Raw genomic sequence first — 4941 nt, 5'->3', positions numbered from 1 at the left:
AAAGAAAGAAAAGAAAGAAAGAAAGAAAGAAAGAAAGAAAGAAAGAAAAGAAAGAAAGAAAGAAAGAAAGAAAGAAAGAAAATATGCCTCTATAAAAAAAAAATAAATAAAATAAAATTGTACTAAACAAAAACTAATTCAAAATTTGATGGTTTCAATCACACATGCCTTAAAGTATTAGTGTTGGATATTAATACTTTACTCTGTTTAAATATGTTTACTTAAAAGAAAACTCATGCTATACAAAAAAAATAATAATAATTAACCTGGTCTATGCTAACAAACAAACTTACTTCTAGGTTTTTATCTAAATGTGTCCTGATAAGGTCTTTTTCCAGGAACACTGATGCACTTACCTTTTCTCCTTGGAGAAAAAAACACTTTCTCCCAGTAAATAATTGACTTCTTTAAATAAAATTCAAGGTGACATCTAAAGCCATATAGACAAGTTACTGAGACTCTCACATGTATACAGAAAATGTATATGGTATTAGGTGTCTAATTTATCTTGTTTTTGTCAATCTATCTAGTGCTTGCCTAAGAAAAACTTGGTATAAAAAATTATTACAGTGGCAACTCTGCAACTGACTTGAAATTCTAGTTCTAAGAAAAACTAAAGTTACACTTGGTATCTATCTTAAATTTGTTCTTTTCATCATTATTTAGATGGCAGCTAAATTTCTTATAAAACTAAGGTTTTGCTAAGTTTAGTAATAAAAATTTCTTAATCATTTACTGAACTTCAGGTTTACATTTTGCTCCTTATTGTAAGGAAACTAAAATTTAATGTCATCTCACCAAAAAAAAAAAAAAAAAAAAAAAACACAAAAAACAAACTGAAGGATATGTTTTAAGTTGTGAAGTCTAAAGAGATGGTAGTGTAACAGCTATTACAATGTCTTACAATGTGGAGATTAAAAACTAGGATGTAATAACTCTAAATACAACTAAAGTGAGGGGTGTGTGTGTTTAGAAAGAAAGGAATGTATTGAAAATGGATATTCTAAAAGTCCTTAAAATAATTTAAAGTAAGATGGGTATCTTTAAAATGAAATGGTATTAAAAAGTAAGAAAGCAAAAGAAAGTGCTCAAGGTCTGAGAGAGGGATTTTAGTAAAAAAAATTTGTATGCTCAAATGACTTACTATAAAATATTTTAGTTAACTTAAATATCAGTAGTGCACCTACGTAACATCAAGCTTTATTCCTTTTTATATATAAAAATTAAGGTATTCTTGGGCCTCCCCAGTGGCGCAAGCAGTTAAGACGCAACTTATGAAGCTGTCCGCAGCCACTGCAGCACGAGTTTGATCCTGGCTGGCCAGCGTGGGTCCCACATAGAGCAGCAAGCAGACCTCTCCTGTCTCTCTCACTGCTCCCCCCAGCAGTGTATTTCGTCAGTCTGCCTGTTCTGTTCTCCGCTCTGTCTCTGGTGAATCCTCTCACCCTCCCACGCATCTGGCTTGTACCCAGGTTCTTGTATAAAATAAATAAATAAATCTTCAAAAAAATATTAAGGTTTTCTAAATCTGCTTTCATTAGTTTCTTGTAACAAATTAAAGACTGTTCAGGTAATCTAAAACTCCTGGTGTTCTTTTACCCTCAGGTTACCTAAGAAAAAACCTTATCATGTCAGCATTGCTGAGCCTTATCAAAGAAATAGAGCTACTCTTAAAAATCCTTGTTACTCTCAGTAATTTTTTGTAAAGATCTGTAAGTTTGTTCTATGACAATTTCATTCTGATATAGTAAAGTTTTTGTCTTATGAGGACTCCTAAGACACCTGATAAAATTGATTTTCATTGTGAAAACCAAACAACTGAGTCAATTTGGGTATATTGATACCTCATAGGACGTATTCTCATAGGATTGTTACACCTGTTCAACATAAATGTAAACTAATGAGATTATTCTAAAATACATAAGATTTCTTAAATATAATAAGCCAGTTAATTATAAAAGACCTGAGAAAAGTTACTCAAAAGCCAAAAAATCCCACATCATTTTGAATCCGAAGGCAAGTTAGGGAGGATGAGGCAGCCTCAAGGACATGCAGGTGGGGACCTCGGAGCATTAGGAAGGCTTCAGAGATGAGGACACCTAGAGGAATGGAAGGAATTCCACTGGGAATAATAAACATCCCAGGATCAAGGACAACATTGCTAACGCTGGCCTCGGTTTCCCTCAGGTGATAAAGGGAGGTGGAGTTTGGGGAACCGGAGAGTGGTTTAATGTATGGACAAACGAGGAGGGCAGCAGACTCCTGTCTGGTAGACCACCGCCCTGCCCTTTGTCAGAGTGCAGGAGATTTATGCAAGGGGGGATGGGAAGGGGTCAGCACTGAGACCGGTGGGCGCCAGCCTGGTTTTCTTCAATAGCTGATGTTTACCTTTCTCTTCCCTAAAATGCAGGGGTGCTCATCTGGGAGACTGGGCCATAAAGACAAATCTATCAAACAAGGGGGAAGATGCAACAAATGGGGAAAGACAAACCTGTTAGATAAGGAATGTGAAGATCCCCCACTCAGTAGCAGATTAAGTGAGACAGCCGAGAACTACCAATCACAAAGAGACTGGTGGAGCTTTAGAATAATGAGGGAAATAAGGTATACATTTCCTTAGACACAACTCCACTTTGGCTTCCTTGCCCCTCCCTGGCCTGGTTTCATGGCCTGGGAGCCCCACTTTATTTCTGCTCTTTTTCTCCTCAATAAACTTTTTCTTTCTTTAAACAAACCTGCCTCTTCTTGCTTGCTTGCCTGAGAGTCTGTGAAGTTCCTGCTGTGGCTTCCTGAGACACCAACCCGTGGTGGTCTAGTGGCTGGGACTTCGCGCTGCACCTGCAGCCTGGGATCCCTTCCTGGCTGGGAGACTAGGCCTGACAATTCCGGTATCAATTTCAGGCTAAATTTGCTGAGACTATTAAAAGGTATATAATCTAGACCCAGAAAAGGACAAGCATTTTAGTGGCTTCCTTCATTAGCCAGCCTTGCTTTGACATCAGGCACAGACTCCAGAGACTAAATCAAGGGCCTAAGATCCTTTTAATACTTTGGACATGGACTTCAAGGCCTACAGTAACATGGAGGGGACTAGCTAGACTGAAAAAAGAAAGGGAGAAAGACAAGAGAAAGCCCCAGTATACGGCAGTTGCCATTGTCAGTGCCCTGACACCTCAGGCTCACTCAAGGCCCCATGCACCCCAGGGCATTTGAGATTTCAACCTCTTAATGGTCTGCCTCCACTGCCAAAACCCAGAAAACATCAGGGGCAAGAAAGGTGCCCCCAGTGCCATCGCCCAGGGCACTGAAAAGTAGGACTGCCCCACTCTCCAGAAAGGGAGAGGCCAGCCCAACCCACAGGCCAGGATGGGAGGACAGGCTTGACCATCAGCTGCCTCTGACTATGAAGAACCCGGTGCAGGAGACCTTCTCTGACGAAGCCCAGAGGTGAGACAGGCTCCCCTGTTTACTGTTTCTGTGGATAAGACTCAGATGACCCTAGAAACAGCAGACAAAAAGATCACCTTTTTGGTAAATAAGGGGCCACTTACTCTGCCTTACTCCAATTTTTGGACTGACCTTGGTCAATTGTCCCCCTTACTAGTACTGATGGCCAGCCTGAGCCAGGACACTGTACAGCACTGCTTCCTTGCTCGCTACAAGGCCACATGTTTATATTTTCAGTCTTGCTTTCCTAGCTTCCTCTATTAGGACAGGACATGGGGACTAAATTCCAAACTAACAGCCTCAGCAGCCACGATTGGCTCTCCCAGCTGCTGCTACACAAGACAGGAATAACACGGAAGCCCTAATTCACACTGATGCTGCCACTTTGGCTACAACCCCTCCAGGTGTTTGGGACACTACAGTGCCAGGCTGAGGTGTCTTTGCCACCCCTCTTAGGGTGCAATTAAAGGAACCTCCTCTCTTCTTGATGGAACCACAACACCCCTCAAGCCAAAGCCCAACAATGCTCCTTGAATCCCCTAGTCTCAGTGGTTATGGAACACCATGGAGTGCTGGGCTCACTCACGAGTCTGTGCCCTCCTTACTCTTAAATCCTTAAAAACCCAGCTTCTGTCCTGGATGTTCCCCTTTTCCATTCCCTTACTAAAACTTTTTAATTTTTTTATCGTTTTTCTCTTGCTTGGGCCCTTTATCCTCAGTGCCCTCATCGGGATCATCTCTCGCCTGGAAGCCATCAAACTCCATCTGGTCCTTCAAATGGAACCCACTATAAAGCCTCCACCATCCTTCTTCCAAGGTCCCTTAGACCATCGCCCTGAAGAAGAGCCCTGACTGTATCCCCACCTCGCCTGCCTGCATTCAGCAGGAAGTAGTCACTGATCAGATGGACATCCTTTGTCCCAACGACAGTTAGGGGCTCCATCCATAGAGGGGGGAATGAGTCCTAGGGCAAGTTAGGGATAATTAGGCAGCCCCAAGGCAGTGCAGGGACTTCAGGAGAGTTCAGGAAGGCTCCAGAGATAAGGGCAACAAATTCCAAAGGGGACTAATCACACTCCCCAGGACTAGGGGCAACAGGATATTCCTGGACAAGGACAATAAAGAAAAAAAGATAAGGGCTGGGACACAGACACTCAGTTCTGGGCAGAGACATTCAGGCAGTGAGTGAGACACCAAGGACTAACCAATCACAAAGAGCCAGGTGGAGCTTTAGAGTAATCAGAGAAAGCAGGTCTCTATTCCCTGAGGCCAGACTCCACTTGGGCTTCCTTGCCCCTCCCTGGCCTCGTTCCACTGGCCTGAGAGTCCCACTTTATTTCTGTTACTTTTCTCCTCAATAAACGTTTTCTTTCTCTAAGCAAATCTGCCTCTTCTCGCTTGCTTGCCTGAGCATCTGCGAAGTTCCTGCTGGAACTTGGGGGTCAAGTGGCTGGGACTCAGCGCTGCCCCTGCAGCCTGGGATCATTCCTGGCT

The 4941-nt window shown here is 42.4% G+C and overlaps 1 pseudogene; it reads left to right on the top strand.

The window, feature by feature from the left end:
* LOC119251201 (class I histocompatibility antigen, Gogo-C*0203 alpha chain-like) overlaps positions 1 to 4299 on the top strand; it is a 6288-nt pseudogene extending 1989 nt beyond the window's left edge.
* The last annotated feature ends 642 nt before the right edge of the window (positions 4300 to 4941 follow it).

This window comes from Talpa occidentalis, unplaced genomic scaffold, assembly GCF_014898055.3.
Source record: "Talpa occidentalis isolate TD23 unplaced genomic scaffold, MPIMG_talOcc4v2.1 talOcc4.2, whole genome shotgun sequence".
Taxonomy (NCBI): domain Eukaryota; kingdom Metazoa; phylum Chordata; class Mammalia; order Eulipotyphla; family Talpidae; genus Talpa; species Talpa occidentalis.
The sequence above is the reverse complement of the archived record's forward strand: the minus strand, read 5'-3'. Positions and strand labels throughout refer to the sequence as shown.